Source organism: Phyllostomus discolor, chromosome 4 (assembly GCF_004126475.2).
Source record: "Phyllostomus discolor isolate MPI-MPIP mPhyDis1 chromosome 4, mPhyDis1.pri.v3, whole genome shotgun sequence".
Lineage (NCBI taxonomy): Eukaryota > Metazoa > Chordata > Mammalia > Chiroptera > Phyllostomidae > Phyllostomus > Phyllostomus discolor.
This window is the reverse complement of record NC_040906.2, coordinates 106,795,239-106,819,216: the sequence shown is the minus strand read 5'-3', so window position 1 is coordinate 106,819,216 and position 23,978 is coordinate 106,795,239. Positions and strand designations below refer to the sequence as shown.

At 42.2% G+C, this 23,978-nt stretch overlaps 1 pseudogene; it reads left to right on the top strand.

The window, feature by feature from the left end:
• Positions 1-18,833: 18,833 nt before the first annotated feature.
• LOC114494930 lies at positions 18,834-20,693 on the top strand (annotated as a pseudogene).
• Positions 20,694-23,978: the final 3,285 nt, after the last annotated feature.

The following is a 23,978-nucleotide window of genomic DNA, read 5'->3' as shown; positions in this document are numbered from 1 at the left end:
TTCTGTATCTGACCAGTCTGCTCAGCTCTCTGTCTCAGTTTCCCTATTGCACTTGCCGAGGGATTTTCCTAGCTTCTTACTGTCCTGCCTCAAATACCTCTCTACACAGAGGTCACAGGGTCATTAAGATATTTGAAGTTTGGGACTTCCGGCCAAGATAGAGATATAGGTAGACACACTGTGCCTCCTCACACAACCAAAAGAAGGACAACAATTTAAAAACAATAAAACAGCCAGTACTGACAGAAAACTGAACTGCATGGAAATCTGACAACCAAGGAGTTAAAGTAGACACATTCATCCAGACCAGTAGGAGGGGCAGAGTCAGGGAGCTGGGACAGAGAGGACTCGCAGCAGAGCAGCTGCCAGACCCTGGGTGCGCAAAGCGGCAGCGGGCAGACTCAGGGAGGCGACAGATTACAGAGCAGCAGGGCGTGTCCTATCCCACATTTGCACGCAAATAAACCCGGTGAAACTGGGGAGTGAGACAGACCACACAACCCAGGGTCCGAGCATGGGGAAATAAAGACTCAAAACACCAACTGAAAACACCTGTGGGGGTTGAGCTGCTGTGAGAAACTCCCAGACTCACAGGAGAGTTCGTTGGAGAGACCCATGGGGTCCTAGAATGTACACAAATCCACCCACCAGGGAATCAGCACTAGAAGGGCCCAATTTGCTTGGGGGAAGCAGCAGAAGTGACTGAAAGCCGGCAGAGAGCAGAGCAAGCGCCATTGTTCCCTCTTGGACCCCTCCCCCACATACAGTGTCACAACCCAGCAACGTGGATTGCCCCACCCTGGTGCACACCTAAGGCTCCGCCCCTCATATGTAACAGGTACATCAAGACAAAAAAAAAATGGCCCAAAGGAAAGAACAGATGAAAGCTCCAGAAAAAATACAACTAAGTGATGAAGAGATAGCCAACCTATCAGATGCACAGTTCAAAACACTGGTAATCAGGATGCTCACAGAATTGGTTGAATTTGGTCATAAGTTAGATGAAGAAATGAAGGCTATGCTAAGTGAAATAAAGGAAAATGTACAGAGAACCAATAGTGATGGGAAGGAAACTAGGACTCAAATCAATGGAGTGGACCAGAAGGAAGAAAAAAACATCCAACCAGAACAGAATGAAGAAACAAGAATTCAAAAAAAAAAATGAGGAGAGGCTTAGGAACCTCCAGGACATCTTTAAACATTCAAAAATCTGAATTGTAGGGGTACCAGAAGGAAAAAAGGAAGAGCAACAAGTGGAAAAGTTACTTGAACAAATGAAGGAGAATTTCCCCATTCTGGCAAAGGAAATAGACTTCCAGGAAGTCCAGGAAGCTCAGAGAATCCCAAAGAACTTGGACCCAAGGAGGAACACACCAAGGCACATCATAATTACATTACCCAAGGTTAAAAGATAAGAAGAGAATCTAAAAAACGGCAAGACAGAAGGAAAGAGTTACCTACAAAGGAGTGCCCATAAGACTGTCAGCTGATTTCTCAAAAGAGGTGTTATAGGCAAGAAGGGGCTGGAAAGAAGTATTCCAAGTCATGAAAGGCAAGGACCTACATCCAAGATTCATCTATCCAGCAAAGCTTTCATTTAGAATGGAAGGGCAGATAAACTGCTTCTCAGATAAGGTCAAGTTAAAGGAGTTCATCATCACCAAGCCCTAATTATATGAAATGTTAAAGGAACTTATCTAAGAAAAAGTATAAAAAACATGTATAGTAAAATGACAGCAAACTCACAATTATTAACAACCACACCTAAAACAAAAACAAAAACAAACTGAGCAAACAACTAGAATAAGAACAGAATCACAGAAATGGAGATCACATGGAGGGTTAACAACAGGGAAGTGGGAGGAGGAGAGAGGGGGAAAAGGTACAGAGAATATGTAGCATAGATGGTAGGTAGAAAATACACAGGGGGAGGTTAAGAATAGTACAGGAAATGTAGAAGCCAAGAACTTGTAAGTATGACACTTGGACATGAACTAAAGGGGGGAAATGTGGGTGGGAGAGGGTGTGCAGGGAGAAGGGGAGTGGAGGGGGAAAATGGGACAACTATAATAGCATAATCAATAAAATATATTTTTTAAAAAAATATTTGAAGTTTGGTGTTTTAAGGACATTTTTACTGATTCTTTGGAGTCTATATCAGATGGCATTCTGGAAGGCCTGTGAGTTTCCACCTGGGTTTTAGCCCCCAGTCTGGAGGTCCAGTGCGGAGAGGACTGTCAGTGTGCTCCCCATGGCATCGGCCTGCATGGTGCCACGTTTCCTGATCCCGTGGCCGATTGAATGACATTGAAATTGCAATTAAAATTGAATTTGAAATTGTAGTTGCAATTTCCAATCTTTCTTGGTTTGGAAAACTGTATAGAGTCTGAGAATATCTCTTGATTTTCTCAAGAAGTTTTATATTTAGACTTCACAGGTAATGCAGTAACAGATATCTGCCAGAGGCGCGCCAAAGGCTCCCATATGCCACAACTTTCTCTCAACATTGCATGCCCTGCTTGAACATTCTTGAACCTCTCTAGAATTTTACAACTCACTGAACAGTTTAAATCTTCGTCATGGTGGTGTGCCTTTAACTAACACAGAGAGTAGCCAGAGGCACCTTAGAAGCCTCTCTAGGTGAACACTCCAGTGAGTTGTCCGCATGGGAGCGCGGCTCAGAGTTCGTTTCTGGTGGCCTGGGTCACAACTGCACAACTGCGGGCAGAGAGACAGTGGTCAAGATGAATGGCGTTGCAATGAGATCAGCAACATGCTGAAGGGAGTGTTGACAGGTAAAACAAACAAACAAACAAAAAACAAACAACTTAGCACTTAACTCCTGTTCTGGAAGGGAAATGAACGAACTGCTGTGAATTTGCCTAGTGGCAGGACCGACCGTCTGTTGGACTGATTCTTTTCATACTTCTGTGTCTTTCAAAGCTTAGAATTTGAGAAAGCAATGGGATTCCTCACTTTGGGAGAAACTTAAACTTTCTAGTAGTCTTTATGTTATCTTCTGCTGTGGTTATTAGAAAGCATTTTTCCTCTGGTTAACGATGTGGCCATGTGTAGATAATTTCTTATTAACTGTTCTCTTTGTTCTTACTTTAACAACTGACCAGACGTCCCTGAAAGCTTTCTCTTTAAGGTCAGGTCCCACACCCAGAACTATAGAGACTGATAGAGTATCCTTCTCAGCCAAATCATCTTTAGTGCCAGGCTTTGCCCCTGTGTCTGGCCTGTGGGCCCTGTGTGACCAGAACAGGGACTCCTGCAATAGTCAGTGAGTGTTCTCGAATCACTCCACAGGACTCAGAGTCGCTTCAACCAGCATCCCATGGAGGAAGAAATGTCAAGTCGAAGGGAGGAGCTCATTCTCCCCCTTGGGGAAGGTAATTATTAGTATGTTCACTTTTTCTGAGTAGAAGCTTACATCTATAAGGAAGAACTACTAGCAAATAACTGGCAAGGATTGTATTATTGATTCTGAACAAGCGAAACAATATTCCAGGCACAGACCTGGAATCACTGGGCAGTGGCTAATGGAACACCAAAGTGGAGTTTGGAAAAACAATCTGGCTGGTATTTGTACTGGATTAAAATTTGGATTCTTTGCCACAGCACAATAACACAAGATCTAGATCAAAGAAACACAAAATTGAAACGCTTCCTACTGACAGTGTTAATGGACAGGCCTATGAGGATTCCCTCTCTCTGTGTTCTCTCTGTGACCACTCAGCACAAACATTCTGGTCCTAGAGAAAAAGTGATGTTAAAGTATTTTAAAACACAGGTAAATTAAGTCAAAATATAAATTGCAGAAGTTGAAGAAGCCCTGTCAACTGACTCAGTGTAAGGACCGGTCTGTCCAGAGCTCCCACGGGAGGCTGTCACTGCCATCTCAGCAGACCGGCCAGGCCTGGGTGGCCCTGCTGAGCGCTCATTCAGCCTGTCAACTGCACAGTCTCCTCATGGATTCGTGTCTCCCATGGTAAGAAGAATTGGTCCAGTTTATGCACTTCTTGTTATTGATAGTTTCCCCTTAACTATAAGGACCAGTAACCTGCTTCTTACTTTAAGTTCCAAATTAGTGGTGATAGCTTCCTGAAGACTATGGAGAATGTTCTGAGATATTTGGACAAGAGACAGACATTCTGTGCTACCTGTGGCTTGCTGATAACAAAAACACCTATTTTCCTAGATGTATTGTGACCTTTCAGGCACACTACACAGGAGTCCCATTGTGTGATGACTGGTAGGACTCAAGATGTTCTATAATGCTGCAAATTGCAGCCCACCTGTTGTTCAACAAAAGCCTGTGCTTCTGACTGTACAAGAGGGGACCCTCCAGAACCAGAATTTACTTATTACACTAAATACACTAAAAACTAGTGTATTTATTCCTACATGTTTAAAGTTCAGTCGCCTACAAAGTACTCTCCATTTGATGCAATACACTTATTGAGGCATGTTTTCCACAGGTCAAACAGTTTTTGAACTCATTGATTTTTATGCCTTTTTGTGCTTCTGCCATTTTTTGTTTCACCTCTTCCATATCAGCAAAACATTTCCCTTTGAAGACTTTTTCATCCAGGGAAACAAACAAACAAAAAAAGTCGCTCAGGGCAAGATCAGTGAATAGGGAAGGTGGGGCACAGGGTCATGCCATTTTTGGCCCAAAACTGCTGAACACTCAGTGTGGTGTGGGCAGGTGTGCTTGTAAATCACCCATCATGAAATGGGCAAACACACTGAAAAAATCTTCACAAAAAATTCACTTAAGCCAAATGCGGCCTCTCACAGCAACACCAGCTAGTGCTGATACAGATGGGTTCCTAGAACAATCACCTAGTGGGGGAAGCCTGTACTACAGGGGGCCTGCACTCCAGAAGATAATCCAGTTTGGGGGGAGGTCCCCCTTTGTACTTGTTTCTTCCCCAGAGTGTAGTCATTTTTTTCCCATAAACACAAACGTATGATCCCCTGCATCAAAATCAGGGACTGTAGAACTTCTGAACTGATAACCACTTTCTTCCAGAAACCAAGTTCACTGCCTTTTCCTCAGGGATGATCCTTAATTTGACAGCTCTCCTACACAGCAGAGGTGAGCAGGATCCCTGTCCTGCTGTGAACCGTGAAGAGGTTCAGCCTGGGGGCCATCTGTGGACTGATGGTGCAGGGACTGTTGTCACATTGCTTTACCTGAACTCTTCTTATATTGAACTAACATTGAAGAAAAACATGAGATATATAATATTTAAAGCAGCAATTTTTGTCACACATAATTTTGTACTACCTAGAAACTTTAATTCATAGTTGTTGGCCCATTCTTTTTAAAAATAAATTTGTACGATTTGTAATAATTGGATCCCCAATTCTTTCCACAACAAAGGGAGCCTGGGCGCTCACCCTCCACCAGAGCTGTGTAAGGCGCTCCATGTACACAGGTCATTTCTTCTCGGCTCTCCTCCAGTAAAGCCTCTCCAGCCTGGTGTCCCACTCCCTCGGGGTCTTGAGAGGATTTAGAAACAATGATATCAAACTAATTCCCATCCAGTGGTTCCATTTGTTATGTTGAGTTATCTGAAGAAGAGAAAAAGTTTCTCTGAAATTTTATGGGGAGTCAAGACAAATTAGAAGGGTCTCTCTTAGAAAATCCCGTGTTATGCCCTTAACAGAATCTGTGATGTGGGTGCCTCTCTCTAATATGTGAGGCCCCCTCACTCTATCCTTTCCTTTCTCCCTGAACCCCAGTGTTTAGAAGGCCTGTGTCCCTGTAAGGGAGGTTCTCTGACAGAAGTTGGGGTGGGTGTTCTCTATTCCCCCTGTGGAAAGCCCCCTGGAGCTGAAGCAGGGATTTCTGGTACTTGGAGTGACCCTACAGATAAGAGGCATCTGCGGGGTGTTCTTTGATGTCTTAAAGAACTCAAGGCATCTTCTGAACACCTGGCCAGGTTAGTGTCCATTACCAACCTGTCTTGAACCTTTCTGTACTGTCAGTTTCTCCTACATCTCCTGTTCTCTGTCCTGAGCTCGCAAGTAGGAATTCAACTATTAGAGGCAAATTGTATAAAATTCTCTTTTTTAAATTAAAAATATTCAACTATTAGCAATTTCACAGGTTCAGATTGCACACTTTGAGCAGGAGTATAGAGAGAGTGTGAAGTCTGCTTGCATCCCAGGGACTGAAAGTCAATAATCAAGTCAAGGGAACTCAGTCAGTCTCCTGGAGTCTTGGCCCCAAATGTCATAGGTCCATTCATTGCGCTTTCTGTTTTCTTTAATCAGCCATGTTTGGTTACCTCTACTTCCAGCCCCCCCCATTCTTTCCCCAACTATGTCATCACCATCCCTGAGACTCCCCAGAGTTTGCACAGACCCTCAGCACTGCAACAGATCCATAGACAAGTAGTGATGGTTTCCCTCTTTCTTAAAATCACCTTTTTCTTACCTGTATCTTTCTTCCAACTAGTAGGAGGAGGAAAAGAAAGATCCTCTGAATTTTTCACAGGAAGTAGAAGAGATATAATGTGTCATCTGAATAAGAGAGTGTAGAAGCTCGAGCCCCTCTGCTTTCCAGGAACCCTACAATGAGTCCCAGAACCTCGGTTCATTCACTGAGACCACAGATATTTATCTAATCAACTATTATTCACTGGGCTCTGTTCTAGGCTCAAAAAATACTATTTGAATATGATGGAAAGTCCCCTGTTATCATGGAACTTAGCTAACATCAGGGGAGAAAGACAACAAATAACCCCATAACATTTAAGAAAGAAAATTCAGGGACTATTAATGGCTCTGGAAATAATACACTAGGGGCCTTTGCACTAGGGCACGATCACTGAAGGGCTTATGTGCAGATTCGCCCACCCTGGGGTAAAGTGAAAAAATGGTGGTTTAAAGGGCACCTAGATTACACTGGAAGGAAATCCATTTACGAGCCCTAGAGCATCTGCCAAGTGGGAGGGGAACTATAGGAACTCTCTCTGGTGTCAGAGGCACTGGAAGGAACCAGTCACTTGTTGGCACTCACTCTCCCCCTTGATCTCAGGGACAGGACATAATTCAGGTGCTTCAGCCAGCCAGCATTGGTTGTCAGAGTGCCCACCAGACCACAGGCCCACACCAGACCTGTGGCTCATCCCCAGGACTCCCCATAGGCCACACCCACTCCAACTACAGCTGTCCTGCTAAAGACACCTGCACACACAGTCTACAAAGGGGAAGTTCCCACACAAGTCTATGCCATTAAGACTGGGAGAGGTCACTGTTTCACCTAATTCATAGAAACAAACACAGAGACAGCTAAAATTAGGGTATAGGGAAATAGATTTCAAATAAAGGAACGGGAAAAAAAGAAGAACTAAATGAAGGAGATAAGCAATTTACCAGATAAAGGTAAACACTGGTTATAAGGATGCTCAATGAACTAGGGAGAGAAGTAGATGAACTCAGTGATAACTTCAACAAAGAGATAGAAAAATATTTAAAAGAATGAATCAGAACTGAAGAATATAATAATTGAAATGAAATAAAAATACTCTAGGAGGAATCAATAGCAGATGAATTGATGCAGAAGAATGAGTCAGCAAGCTAAAAGACAAGGTAGTGAAAATCACTCAATCAGAAGAGCAAAAAGAAAAAGGATTTTTTAAAAAAACGAGGATAGTTTAAGGAACCTCTGGGAGAACATCAAGTGTATCAACATTTGAATAACAGGGGTCCCAGAAGGAGAGGGGGGAGAGACGGAGAGAGAGAGATGTAAAATCCACTTAAAAAGTAATGGCTGAAAACTTCTCCAACTTTGTGAAGAAAATGGACATACACATTGCAAAAACACAGAGTTCCAAATGAGATGAACCCAAAGAGGCCCATACCCAGACACATCATATTTAAAATGCCAAAAGTTAAAGAATTTAATGATAGCAAGGAAAAAAGCACCTAATTATGCACAAGGGACCCTTTTTAATACTATCAGCTAATTTTCAGCAGCTACTTTTCAGGTCAGAATGGAATGGCACAAAACATTCAAAGCAATGAAAGACAAAAAACCTACAACCAAGAATATTTTACCCAGAAAAATCAGCATTCAGAATTAAAGGAGAGATAGAGTTTCCCAGACAAGCAAAAGCTAAAAGAGTTCACCACCACTAAACAAGCATTAAAATAAATGTTAAATGGAAAATAAAAGACCAAAACTAAAAATAAAAAAATATTGGAAAGAAAAAATTTCACTGATAAAGGCAAACATTTGTAAATGTAGTGGACCAACCACACATAAAGCTAGTATGAAGATTAAAACACAAAAGTAGTAAAGCCATGTGTAACTATAGTAATAAATTAAGGGACACACACACAAAAGGAGATGTAAAATATGATGTCAAAAACATAAATGTAGGGGATGAATAAAAAATGTAGTAGTTTTAGAATGCATTTGAACTTAAGCTATGATCAACTTAAAATATATTTCTGGAAACATAGTTCATTATATATGAATCTTATGGTAACCCTAAACCAAGAACTGATAATACATACACTTAAAAAAAAGAACCCAAAACAAAACACCAAGAAAGCCACCAATGTACCAAAAAAAAGAGAGAAAAAGAAGAAGAAAGGAAGAGAAGAACTACAAAAGCAACCAGGAAACGAAAAAATAGCAATGAGTACATAACTATCAATAATTACTTTAAGTGTAAATAGACTAAGTACTCCAATCAAAAGACAGCATGACTGCTCTGGCCAGTGTGGCTCAGCTGTTTGGAGTGTTGTCCCATAAAACAAAAGGTCACAGGTTTGATTCCCAGTCAGGGCTCATACTTAGGTTGCAGGTTTGGTCCTGGTCAAGGTACATACAAGAGGCCACTGATCAATGTTTCACACATTGATGTCTTTCTCCCTCCCTACCCTTCTCTCTAAAATCAATAAGCATGTCCTTGAGTGAGGATAAACAATAAATATTAAAAAAACAGGTGACTGAATGGATTTAAAAACAAGACCTGTGCATATACTGCCTACAAAAGACTCACTTCAGTTCAAAAGACACATATAGACAAAAAGTGAAGGAAAAGAAAAAGGAATTTCATGCAAATGGAGATTTTAAAAAGCTATAGTAGCAGTAGTTACATCAGACAAATAGACTCTAAAACAAGGGACAAAGAAGGGCATTACATAATGATAAATGGATCAGTCCAACAAAAGAACATAATGATTGTAACATTGAAGCACCAAACATAAGAGCACCTAAATATTTGAAACAAATATTAATAGACATAAAGGTAGAGTTGACTGTAGCACAATAATACTAGGGGACTTTAACACCCTACATACTTTAATAAACCGAGTAATAAGACAGAAAATCAATAAGGAGACAATCATCTTAAATGACACACTAGAATAGATGCACTTAACAGATACAGAACATTATAACCAGAATCAGCAGAATACACATTCTTTTCAAGTCCTCATGGAACATTTTCCATGATAGACCACGTGTTAGGACAAAAAACAAGTCTCAGTAAATTTTATAGGTTGAAATAATGTCAAGTATCTTTGCTAATCACAACAGTGTGAAATGAGAAATCAATTACAGATGAAAACTGGGGAAAGAAACACAAACATGTGGAGGCTAAACAACATGGTATTAAACAAGTGATGGGTTAATAAAGAAATCAAGGAGTAAATAAAAAATATCTTGAGACAAATTAAAATGGAAACACAACAACACAAAATCTTTGGGGAACAGCAAAAGCAGTTTTAAGATAAAAATTCGTAGCAATATAGACCTACCTCAAAAAATTAGAAAAACCTCAAGTAAACAATCTAAACTTATACCTAAAGTAACTAGAAAAGGAAGAACAAACAAAGCCAAAGTCAGTAGAAGGAAAGAAGTACAAAGATCAGAACAGAAATAAATGTAGTGAAAACTAAAAGTATGATAGAAAAGATAAATGAAACTAGGAGGTGTTTCTTTGAAAAGATAAACAAAATAGATAAAACTTTAGCCAGACTCATGAAGAAAAAAAGAGAGAGTAAATTTAAAAAAAAAAAAACAACAGATAAATAAAATCAGAAATAAAAAGGAGAAGTAAAATCAGAAATAAAAGAGTACATCCACCACAGAAATAAAAGATTATAAGAAAATATTATGAACAATTATGCCAACAAATTGGATAACCTAGGAGAAATGAATAAATTCCTAGAAACATATAATCTTCCAAGACTGAATGATGAAGAAACAGAATCTGAAGACTGATTACTACCAAAAAAATTGAATGGGGGGAAAAAAACTCCCAACAAACAAAAGTACAGGGCCAGATGGCTTCACAGGTCAATTCTACCAAGCATTCAAAGAAGAATCAGTAGCAATCCTTCCCAAGCTATTTCAAAAAATTGAAGAGAAATTAAAGCTTCTAAACTCATTTTATGAGACCAGTATTACCCTGATATCAAACCCAGACAAAGATACTACCAGAAGAAAGAAGGAGAAGGAGAAAGAAAAGGGGAAGGGAAGGGGGAATGAAAAGGAAAATGGAGAAGGGGAAGGGGAAGCAGAAGGAGGAGGAGATTACAGGCCCACATCCCAGGTGAACATAGATGCAAAAGTCCTTAACAAAATATTAGCAATCCAAATTCAGCAATATATTAAAAATATCATACATTGTGATTAAGTGGGATTTATTCCTGGAATGCAAGGTTGGTTCAATATCTGCAAATCAATTAATGTGCTACACCACATAAACAAAATGAAGAGTAAATGATCTTATCAATATGATCTTATCAATAGATGTAGAAAAAGCATTTGACAAAACCCAGCATCATTTATGACTAAAAGAAAACCCTCTCAGCAAAGTGGGCATAGAGGGGACATACCTCAACATAATAAAGGCCAAATATGGCAAAACCACAGGTAAAACACACTTAATGGTGAAAAGCTGAAAGCTTCTTCTCTGAGATCAGGAACAAGACAAGAATGCCCACTCTCACCACTGTTATTCGACAAAGTTTGAAAGTCTTAGCCACAGTATGCAGACAAGAAAAAGAAATAAGAGGTGTCCAAATAAGAAAGAAAGAAGTAAAATTGTCACTATTTGCAGATGACATAATACTGTATATAAGAAAATCCTAAATACTCCACCAAAAAGCTATTAGAACTAATAAGTGAGTTTCTTAAAGTTGTAGATACAAAATTAATATTCAGAAATCTGTTGTGTTTCTATACACAAATAACAAACTATCAGAAAGAAAAATTAGGAAAACAATCCTATTTACAACTGCATTAAAAAGAATAAAATACTAGGAATAAATTTAACCAAGGAAATAAAAGACCTATACTCAGAAAACTACAAGACATTGATGAAAAAATTGAACAAGACACAAGTAAATGGCAGGATATACCATGTTCATGAATAGGAAGAATTATCATTGTCAAAGTGTCCATACTATCCAAAGGAATATACAGATTCAATGCAATCCCTATTAAAATACCAATGACATTTTTTACAGAACTAGAACAAACTATCCTAAAATTTATATGGAACCACAGAAGATTCCAAATAGCCAAAGGAATCTTGAGAAAAATGAACAAAGTTGGAGGTATCATACTCCCTGATTTCAGACTATACTATAAAACTATACTAATCAAAGCAATATGGTACTGGCACAAAAACAGAAACAAATCAATGGAGCAGAGTAGACAGCCAAGAAATAAACCCACATTTATAAGGTCAATTAATCTACAACAAAGAAGGCAAGAAAATATAGCCCTGGCTGGCATAGCTCAGTGGATTGAGAGCAGGCTGCGAACCAAAGTGTCGCAGGTTCCATTCCCAGTCAGGGTACATGCCTGGGTTGCAGGCCATGACCCCCAGCAACCGCACATTGATGTTCCTCTCTCTCTCTCTCTCTCTCTCCCTTCCCTCTCTAAAAATAAATAAATAAAATCTTTAAAAAAATACAATGTTGAAAATACAGTCTCTTCAATAAGTGGTGTTGAGAAAATGTGACAGATACATGCAAAAAATGAAACTAGACCATTTTCTTACACCATATAGAAACATAAACTCAAAATTAATTAAAGACTTAAATGTAAGATCTGACAGCATAAAAACTCCTAGGAGAAAACATAGAGAGTAAATTCTCTGATATTAATCATAGCAATATTTTTTTGGATATGTCTCCTTGGGCAGAGGCAACAAAAGCAATAACAATAACAACAAAAAGATGGGACTTCATCAAACTAAAAAGCTTTTGCACATTGAAGGAAACCATCAACAAGATGAAAAAGCAACCTACTGAATGGGAAAAGAAAGTTCTCAGTGATACTTCTAATACTAGCTTAATATCCAAAATATATAAAGAATTCATACAACTCAACATTGAAAAAACAATCTAGTTTAAAAATGGGCAGAAGAACTGAATAAACATTTTTTTCCAAAGAAGATACATAGATAGCCAACAGATACATGGAAAATATACTCAACATTACCATCACCAGGGAAATGCAAATCAAAACAACAACGAGACATCACCCCACACCTGTCAGAATGGGTATTATCAAAAGGCAATAGCAAGCGTTGGAGAGGTTGTAGAGAAAAAGGAAGCTCTGAACTGAATGGTGTGGCTAAGTTGATTGGGGTGTTGCCCCATGGATCAAAAGATCATGGGTTTGGTTTCCGGTGAGGACACATATGAGAAGGCAACCAATCAATGTTTCTCTCTCTTTCTCTCCCTGTCTGTCTGTCTGTCTGTCTCTCTTTCTCCCCCACCAATTCCTCTGTCTCTAAAAGCAATGAAGAAATGTCCACATGAAGAAAAGAAAAGGAAACCCTCGTGCACTGTTGGTGGGAATGTAAATTGTATTGCAGCCACTGTGGGAAACAGTATGAAGAGTCCTCAAGAAATTAAAAATGAAACTACCATAAAGACCCAGCAATTCCACGTCTGGGTATTTATTCAAAGTAAAGGAAAATATTGGCCCTGACCAGGATGGCTCAGTTGGTTGGAGCCTCATCCCATAACTGAAAGGTTGTGGGTTCAATTCCCAGTCAGGGCACATGCCTGGGTTGTGGGCCCTATTCCTGGTCTGGGTGTGTGTGATCCCCCATCCGGGCACATATCAGAGACAACCAATCAATGCTTCCCTCTCGTGTCGATGTTTCTCTCCCTTCCTCTCTCCCTTCTCCTTTCTCTAAAAAGTGAAAGTGTCTTTGAGTGAGGGTTTTTAAAAAAAATGAAAAGAAAATGAAAACACTGATTTATATACATCAGCATGTTCATTGCAGCATTATTTACAATAGCCAATATGGGCAGTCAGCCTTGGTACCCATCAGTAGATGAATAGATAAGGAAGCTGTGATACATATATACAATGGAATATTACTCAGACATAAAAAAGTAAATCTTGCCATTTGAAACAACATGGATGGAGAATATTATGTTAAGGGAAGTAAATCAGGCAAAGAAAGGCAAATAGCATGTGATTGATATTATATGTAAAATCTAAAAATCAAAACAAACAAAATGAAACAGAAACAAACTCATAGATACAGAGAAGAAATTAACGGTCACCAGAAGGAAGCAGTAGGAAAGGGGTGGAAAAGAAGAAGGGGTTAACGACAAACTGTCATTATAAAATAAGTCGTGGGCCCCCAGCTAGTGTGGCTCAGTTGGTTGGGCATTGTTCCGCAAAGCACAAGGTTACCAGTTCAATTCCCAGTCAGGGTGCGTGACTGGGCTGCAGGTTTAGTTCCAGCTAGGGTGCATACAGAAGGCAGCCAATCGATGTTTCTCTCTCACATCAATGTTTCTCTCCCTTTCCTTCTCCCTTGCTTCCCTTCTCTCTTAAAAAAATTAAAAATTGAATTAATAAATAAATAAAATAAGTCATGGGTTTATAAAGTACAACATAGGGAATATAGTCAATGATATTGTAATAACCATGTACAGTGATGAATAATTATTAGACTATTGTGATGATCACTTTGTAAAGTATATAAGTTGAATCACTATATTATATATCTGAAAGTAATATAATATAATACTGCACATCAATTATAATTAAAAATAAATTGAATTTTAAAATAAAGTAGCTGTCCCAATTATACTCTTTCTAAAAAGAGTGGCTGGGAGCAGGATCCGAGTTGAGCACTCTGTACACACAAGCATTCAGTGAGGGTGGGGAGCCTGGTTGATGTAAGAAAATGTTTAGGAGAGATCCAAGTGGGGGCGGAGTAGGTGGAAGCTGCACTAACCTACTCCCAGGACAAAATTGAAATTACAGCTAAACTATAGAATCGTCCTGAATAACGAAATGAATACTAGCTGAAGAGAAGCCTTATAACCAAGAATTTATGGAAGAAGCCACATTGAGACTGGCAGGCAATGAGGAGGCACGAGAGGGTTGACCTCGCTCCCACGGGCAGTGGCTGAGGTTCTGGAGGAATATCTTAGCTGCCAGGCCAAACCGCAGCTGGGCTCCCCAGCCCAGTGCATCAAAGCTGGGAAGAGGCTCCCACATAATATCTGGCTGTGAAAAGCAGTGGGGCTTCTGTCTGCCAGGGAGAGACCACTAGAGACACAGGCAAACTCTTAAATGGCCAACGCACAAAATTTCCTTCAGCAACTCACCCTGGGCTCTGGTGGAGAGAGGGCAGAGTGAACTACAGTCACGTGAGGAGAATCTGGGATTTGTGGCTCTGGGGAGAGAGCTGAAGTGTCAGCTGCCTGGATCTTGGTACTAAGCCATTCCTCCATACCACAGAAGCCATCTTCCTTGGGTGGACCACTCCCTTGCATGAAACATCAGCTTGGGGGAAAGCAATATCCCCACCCTCTGGATCCCTCTTGCCCCACCCTGTGGAACTTATTTCCTACTGAGGAGTATAGGCGGAACTTCTATCAGTGGCTGAGCCCAAACATCAGCCAGCAGGTGGAGGTAAGTAGAGGCAGATGTCTGGGTGCTTTGGACTTTTGATGACCTATCCCCAGGCCTAGTGGTGGTAAAAGCCTACCTTGGTGCACAGTTTGGTCCTTTCCACATGCACCCAGGCCCAGCAGAGGCAGCCACAAACTGTAGATCACTGATAGCTCCAAACAGCTTGCCAGTCACAGGCAGTGTCTGACATTGGTCTGCACCTGCACCAGAGTCCCTCCCAAGATGCCCAGAACCAACACATCCAGTGGCCAGCTTCAGACAACAGCAGAGTAGGAGCCAATAAGCTTCAAAAGCAGCATATGCAAAGGGAGATCTCAGCAGGCACCAAACGCTATTGAGGCAAATTCTGCTTTGTGTGATCAGCGTCTACACAGCAGCTTGCATACTGTAGCGGGGGTTGGGCCTTGTAGTCAGCCAGCCCAAGGGTTGATTCCAAGCACTAATAGGACAACATCAATAATGAACTGTTTGAAAGGGAAAATACCCTGACAGGTGTGGTTCACTTTGTTAGGGCATTGTGCTGTAAACTGAAAGGTCATGGGTTTGATTCCCAGTCACAGCACATGCCTAGGTTGCAGGTTTGGTCCCTGGTAGAGGTGTGTATGAGAGGTCCCTGGTTGGGGTGTGTAGAAGTGGCAACCAATCGATGTTTCTCTCTCACATCAGTGTTTCCCCTCTCTCTCCCTCCCTTACCCTCTCTCTAAAATCAATAAGCATGTCTTTGGGTGAGGATAAAAAAATTAAAAATAAAAAAAGAAAGGGAAACTAAGAAAAATTCTTTCACAATTGCTTCAGAAATAATAAAATATCTAGGAATAAATTTAACTGAGGATATAAAAGACTTGTACCTGAAAAGACACTGAAGAAACTGAAGAAGATACAAATAAGTGGAAGCACATACTATGCTCATGGATAGGAAGAATTAACATCATTAAAATGTCCATACTACCCAAGCAATGTATAAATTCAATGCAATTTCTATCAAAAATACTAGTGCCATATTTCACAGAACTATAACAAATATTCCAAAAATGTATATTAAACCGCAAACACTCCAAATAGCCTTGGAAGTCTTGAGAAAGAAGAACATAGTTGGAGGGATCATGTTACCTGATATCAAAGTATACTACAAGGCCACAGTAACCAAAACAGCATGGTACTGGCATAAAAACAGACATACATATTAATGGAACAGAATAGAGAGCCCAGAAGTAAACCCACACATTTATAGTCAATTAATATTTGACAAAGGAGGCAAAACCAAAAATGGGCTAAAGATATTCTATTCGATAAATGGTGTTGGGAAAATTGGACAGATACATGCAAAAAATGAAACTACACCACTTTTTTACACCATACACAAGAATAAACTCAAAATGGATTAAATACTTAAATGTCAGACTCAAAACCATAAAAATCTTAAAATAAAACATCAGCAGTAATATCTCAAACATTTCTTGTAGCAATATTTTTTCTTATATGTCTCCTCAGACAAGGAAAACAAAAGAAAAAATAAACAAATGAGACTACCTCAAACTAAAAGTTTTTGCACAGCAAAGGAAACCATCAACAACCCACAATTGATGAATATGGGGAACCATCTCCCATATTCATCAATATGAATGGGAGAACATATTTGCTGATACATCCGATAAGGGTTTAATGTCTGAAGTTTTTAAAGAGCTTATAGCCCTGACCAGTGTGGCTCAGTTGGTCATCCCACAGAGCAAAAGGTCACCAGTTCGACTGCCAGTCAGGGCACATTCCTGGGGTGTGGGTTCAGTCCCTGAGTGGGGCACATATGAGAGGCAACCAGTCAATGTTTCTCTCTCACATAGATGATTCTCTCCTTCTCTTCCTTCCCCCTTTCTGCTCTCTCTAAAAATAAATAAGTAAAATCTTTTTAAAAGAAATGACAAAAGTCAAAACAAAGCAAAACAAAAACAATCCAATTAAAATATAGGCAAAGGACCTGAATAGACACTTCTCCAAAGAGGATATTCTGATGGTCAATAGACACATGAAAAGATGTTCAACATCACTAATCATCAGAGAAATGCAAATTAAAACCACAATGAGATATCACCTCACACCTGTCAGAATGGCTGCTATTGATAAATCAACAAATAGTAAGTGTTAGTGAAGATGTGGAGAAAAAGAAACCCTCACGCACTGTTGGTGGGAATGCAGACTGGTGCAGCCAGTGTGGAAAGCAGTATGAAGATACCTCAAAAAATTAAAAATGTAACTGCCTTATGATCCAACAATTCTAATACTAGTGTGGTGTCCAGAGTGAGGGCAGGGACACAGGAAACCCCTGAGGCTGCACAGGAGAGGCTGCGTTCCCTAGGTAACCAACCTAGCCAAGGCGTGTGATGATAGATTCCTGCACCAGGCAGAGATGTGACAGGAGGAGGCTTTGTACAGAGTCTGCACAAGTCTAGAGAGAGATGGACAAAAGGAAAAGCCCTCCTAACCCCTTCCAGTTCATGACTGAAGGGGAAACCAGAGGTCACAGTGGCATGGGTACCATAGAAATTACTGTGGTGGGAGGGGGAAGTGCTGACTTGTCAATCTAGCCTGGGTGAAGAACAGGATTGGCTAGGGAGCTGAACCCTTCTGGAGCATATGGAAAATTGGGTTAGGAGATTTAAAAACAGAGGGAGGGCAGGCCAGAGTGGTCGCAGGGCCCAGCAGGCCCTGGAAGCTATGTGGCTGGGTGACAGGCACTGGGCCCCACACACAGAGCCAGCTGCAGTGTTGGCAGCAGCACTGGGCCCCTTGCACAGGAAGCTTCAGTGTGGAAATGGCAGCGAGGGCCACGCACACAGACTCCAGGGGGCCTGAACCCAGACAGCCATCTACCTAGCAGCCTGGGTCTCTGAAGGACAGATAAGGATGGAGTGGGGTTTCTGAGCATGGTTTTGAGTTTCAGTCTTTTGGGGAACAAATGGGTTTTTCTGTGTTTAGCAGAAGATGGGAACTTGGAGCCGGGGAGTCCCCCATTTCTCCAAATTGTACAACATTTGAATAAAGAGAAGACTTATTTCCTCCCCACTCAACCTCTGTCTTATGCCTGTGTTCAGTGGCAAGCAGCCGACCCCACTTTCTTCAGTAATATTCCACATCCGGGAATTTATCTGAAGAAACCCAAACACTAGTTTGAAAGAATATCTGCACCCTGTGTTCACTGCAGCATTATTTACAATCGCCAAGATCTGGAGGCAGCCCAAGTGTCCATCAGTAGATGAATGAATAAAAAAATTGGTGGTATAGTTATAGAATGGAATATTACTCATCTGTAAAAAAGAAGGAAATTTTACCCTGTTTAACAGCATGGGTGGACCTGAAGAACATTATGCTAAGTAAAATAATTCAGTCAGAGAAAAGCAATTACCATATGATCTCACTGACATGTGGAATCTAATGAACAAACTGAACGAACAGGCAAAATAGAGACAGACTCATAGACAGAGAGCAGGCTGACAGCTGTGGGGGTGGGGTGGAAGGACTGAGTGAAAAAGAAAAAGAACTCATGGACAAGGACAACAGTGTGGTGATTGTGGGGGAAGAGGGGTGGGTGGAGGTAGAGGAGGGGATAGGGGGAATAAACGGTGATGGGAAAAAAAGAGCCCTGGCCAGTGTGACTCAGTTGGTAAGAGTGTCATCCTATACTGAAAGGTGCTAGGTTCGATTTCCTGGTCAGGGCACATGCCTGGGTTGCAGGTTCCATCCCTTGTTTGGGCATGTATGAGAGGCAACTGATCAATGTTTCTTTCTTACATGAATATTTCTCTCCCTTTCTTTCTCCCTCCCTTCCCCTCTCTCTAAAATCAATAAGCATGTCCTTGAGTGAGAATGTTTTAAATGGTTAAATACAAGACAAAAAGAGTGAATGGCCAGTGCCATTGAATGGGAGCTGTCCCCCATTCACCCTTTGCCTCCTGGTATAAAAGGCTTAAGGGGTACAGAGCCCCAGGAGGCCAGACCACGGGTGTGCACCGTCTGGAGGTGCAGGAACTTCGGAGCAGCTGCGGTGCTGTGGCCTGGACACTCACGGCCTTGAGGCTGAGCTTGCTGAGTGGCTGCAGGCCACACTGGAGGACGAGGGTGACAACAAACCCAAGCAAGGAGATGTCATGGACAGTATCATCAGGCAGAACCAATTCTGTGAGACCCAGGTCAGCAAACAAGGGAACGAGTCAGGAGACCACTGGGAATGGAGCAGCCACAGGCCTCTTGCCCTGCGGGAGCGAAGACAGGGATGAAACAAAAGCACCCACCAGCTTCCTCCCACCTGAAGATGACACCCTTGTTGCCTTCAACACATGTAACTTCAACCTACTCTTCAAGGTGACCAGAAACCAGAGTCATGGCCACACACTTACCATCGAGAGCTTTGCACACCTGTGGTCAGGAGCCCATGCCGGCCATGGGGCTAGAAGGGGGGTGTGTGTTTGAGGTGAAGGTAATGAGGAAATCTCCACGCAGCACCTCCCATCCATGGAGCCTGACTCACATGCCATCTGCACCGGCTGGCCCCTTGACCCCCACAGCACCCAGCCAGGCCCAGAGCCTGTCTTCAGGGGCTGTGGAGGCACTGGGTAGAAGTCCCCCAATGGTTGGTTTAAGCGCCACGAAGACAAGTTTGCAGAAATGATGTGACTGGCCGCTTTGCGGACTTCAAATGTGGAAATGACATGGAACTTCCCTTCATCAAGAATGGGAAGTGGATGGACATTACTTTCCAAATTCAAAAGGAAGCCTTGGGGGGTGCAGGACTTCTGCCTTCATGTCCTGGTGAAGAAATGTGCAATGATGTTCGATTTTGGGCAGAGAGCAGAGTCCTACTGTCCATCTTCCCTGGCTTTCCCTTCATCCAGTACCTTCTTCTGAGTGAGCAGGTCTGGGGCACATTGGACCAAGACCAAGGTGGAGTGTGAGATTCTGACCACGTGGGCCATCAAACATGCAGCCTGCAACCCCTGCAAGAAGTTCGACATCATGGGTACCAGTGCCACCACAGATACTCACAGGTGCAGGGCCTGTGCCAGCACCCGGATAACCTGATCCGGCGGGCCACCCGGTGTCTCAACCAAATCAGCGCCCACAAGAAACGCAACTATAGCGTAGAAGAGACCGATGTTCATAGGTCGGCCAAGTGATAAAAAATGAGACCATTCGAAGGCTTCCAGCCAAAGCTATTGTCATTTGTCCCACTGATGAGGATCTAAAAGACTGAACAGTAAAGTGAACCAACGAGGAATGGAAGGATGCCCCACCCAGACATCGAGGTCTTGGAAACGAAGGCCAACTTCACGTTGCCAGATGGGGGGAGCTTCCTGGGTAAGGTGCTGTTCACTGAGCTGCAGCTGGAGGAGGAAGACACGCTGGTCAGGCAATGCAGCAAGGAAGGCCGCAAGGCTGGGCCACCCCCAGAAACGTGCTTTAACAACCAAGGGTGCAGTCAGGGACACGGGGGTGTCGACAGTTTCTAGTGCTAAGATAACTGAGCCCCCTGACCCCGGAGGTTTCCAGGATGGAGAAGGAGGCAGAGGAAGAGGAGACAACTACTGAGGAGGTTTCAACCATGGGGTGGGGGAGGGACTATGGCTAGAACCTTTGAGGTAACAATGGCTGGGATAACAACCTCCACAACCCAGGCAGTTACAGCTGGGCTTCCCAGCAGCAGCCACCATGCCACAGACAACACCACCCAGCAACAGCCCTGCTAGGAACCCTCCAGGGGCCATGACAGACCACCACCTCCCACTTACAGCCAGGGTTGTACAGCCCCGCCACCTCCACCTCCACCACCTGCCCACAGCTGTGGCAGCTGCCGTGGCTGCACCCTAGCCCCCGCATCCCACCACACAGACCTGCCCTCAGCCGCTGTAACCAGTACCAGCAGGAACCAGTTCTCTTGGAACCCGGGCTGATGGCCACCATACCGCAGTAACTACATGGGGGTATGAGCACGCAGGAACCAGTGAGCCTCCGAGGCCCCTGCTGGCTTCCCCCTCCGGTGCCCACCTGGCCCCTCATCTGCCCCCAGGGGCCCTGTGGTCAACCCAGGACCACCGCCCTCCAGCCCACTGCCTCCTCTCTGAGGGGCTTCTTCCCCCACAGGGCTGGGCATTTCTCTCTATCTTCAAACCGCCAATAACAATGCTTTATTTTCTCTTTCTCCCCCCATCTCCTCCCTCTTCCTCCTCTTTTTACCTTCTTCCTTTTTGACTAAAGACCCCCTCCTTGGTTATACAGTGAAGCTACAGTGATTGAGGGGGAGATCCCTTCCTGTCCACCGTCCCAACCCTACTGTACCCCCTCAGCTTCCCACACCCTCGTGCGGTTGGCTGTGCATTCTTCCAGGAGCTGTTTCACTGTCCACCTTTCAGTGTTTAAAAAAAAATTAAAAACTCTTTTAAAAAGTTTAAAAACAAAAATCTGGAGGGGGAGTAGCAGTGACAGACATTTTTTGGTAATTGTACTATTTGTAATTTTTAGAATTTGTCCATTTTTACTGTGGGTTTGGTTGTTAATATTTCATCAGGATAACCATTTCCTTGCTGCATTCATGCAACCAAGGAAGAGCCACACCCTCATAACAAAAAACACAAAAAATAAAACCACAGAAACATCTTCAATCTAACTTTTTGTATGATGTCCAGTTTCTCGTAACTTTGCACATAAACTTCTGTACTGAGTTGAATTATCATTGTTTTTTGAATCTGAAGAGAGTGGCTGTTGAACTTGAAACCTTTTTTTAAATATATTGTATTGGCCTGGCTGGCATGGCTCAGTGGATTGAGCACTGGTCTGTAAACCAAGGGGTCACTAGTTTGATTCCCAGTCAGGGCACATGACTGGGTCGCAGGCCAGGTTCCTGGTTGGGGATGAGTGGGAGGCAGCCACACATGGGTGTTTCTCTCCCTCTCTTTCTCCTTGCCTTCCCCTTTCTCTAAAAATAAATAAATAAAATCTTTAAAGTAAAAAAAAAATCAGAAAGTGAAAACTATCATTAGTTTATTGAAAATATATTTTTATTGATTATGCTATTACAGTTGTCCCATTTTTTTCTCCCCTTTATTCCCTTCTACCCTGCACTCCCCCTCCCACCATCATACGCAACTGCCCCCACTGCTTAGTTCATGTCCATGGGTCATACATATACGTTCTTTGGCTTCTCCATTTCCCATGCTATTCTTAACCTCTCCCTGTCTATTTTGTACCTACCATTTATGCTTTTTATTCCCTCATTCTCACCCTTCCCCTCCCCACCTATAACCCTCTATGTGATCTTCATTGCTGTGATTCTCTTCCTGTTCTTGTTGTTTGCTTAGTTTGTTTTTGTTTGGGGTTTTGTTGTTTGTTTTTTTAATGTAGATTCAGTTGTTGATGGTTGTGAGTTTGTTGTCATTTTACTGTTCATAGTTTGATCTTCTTCTTTTTCTCAGATAAGTCCCTGTAGCATTTCATATAATAAGGGTTTGGTGATGATGAACTCCTTTAACTTGACCTTATCTAGGAAGCACGTTATCTCCCTTCCCATTCTAAAAGATAGCTTTGCTGGATAGAGCAATCTTGGATGTATGTCCTGGCCTTTCATGATTTTGAATACTTCTTTCCAGCCCCTTCTTGTCTGCAAGGTTTCTTTTGAGAAATCAGCGGATAGTCTTATGGGCACTCCTTTATAGGTAACTGTCTCCTTTTCTCTTGCTGCTTTTAAGAATCTCTTCTTATCTTTAAACTTGGGTAATATGCCTTGGGTGGTGTGCCTTGGTGTGTGCTTCCTTGGGTCCAACTTCCTTAGGATGACTCTCTGAGCTTCCTGGATGTCCTGGACGTCTATTTCCTTTGACATATTAGGGAAGTTCCCCTTCATTGTTTTTTCAAATAAGCTTTAAATTTCTTGCTCTTCCTCTTTTCCTTCTGGTACCCCTATGATTCGGATCATAGGTAACCCAAAGGTACCCCAAAATGTTGGAACATTTAAAGTTGCCCCAGAGGTCCCCAAGCCTCCCCTCATTTTTTTTTAATTTTTATTTCTTCATTTTGTTCTGGTTGAATGTTTATCTCTTCCTTGTGCTCCACACCATTGACTTGAGTCCCAGTTTCCTTCCTTTCACAATTGGTTCCTGATACATTTTTCTTTATCTCACTTTTCATAGCTTTCACTTCTTTCTCTATTTTGTGACCATACTCGACCAATTCTGTGAGCATCCTGATTACCAGTGTTTTGAACTCTGCATCTGGTAATCTGTCTATCTCTTCATCACTTAGTTCTACTTTTGTGGCTTTGATCTGTTCTTTCATTTGGGCCATATATTTTTGGTCTCAGTGGGCCTGTTATGTAGTAAGGGGCGGAGACTTAGGTATTTGCCAGGGCAGGGCAACCCACGTGGCTTCACTGTGGCACTGTCTGTGGGGAGGAGTCCAAGAGGGAACAATACCACTTGCTTGGCTGTCCACTGGCTTTCAGTCGCTTCCTCCACTATGCACAAATAATTGGGCTTTTCTGATGCTGATTTCAGGGTGGGTGGGTTTGTGTACATTCTAAGACCCTGTGGGTCTCTCCAGCAAACTCTCCTGTGAGGCTGCAAGTTTCTCTTGCTGCTGTGATTCCCACAGATTTTTACAGTCAGAGATTTTGAGGCTTTATTTCCCCATGCTAGAACCCTGGGTTGTGCAGTCTGTCTCACTTCCCAGTTGTTCCTCCTGGTTTATCTGCACACAAATGTGGAACCACCCAGTACTCCAGCCACTGCCTTACCACAAGTCCTCTCTACCCCAGCTGTGTTTCTCTGCCCCTCCTACTGGTCTGGATGAATGTTTCTGCTTTAACTCCCTGGTTGTCGAACTTCTATAAGGTTTGATATTCTGGCAGTTCTGGTTATATTTTGTTTTTGAATTTTTTGTTGTCCTTCTTTTGGTTGTGCAAGGAAATTCTATTGAAACCTTTTTTTTAAAGAGTATTACTCTATATGCCAAGAAAAGATGTGATTAAGTTAAGAATCTTGAGAGGAGAAGCTTATCCTGG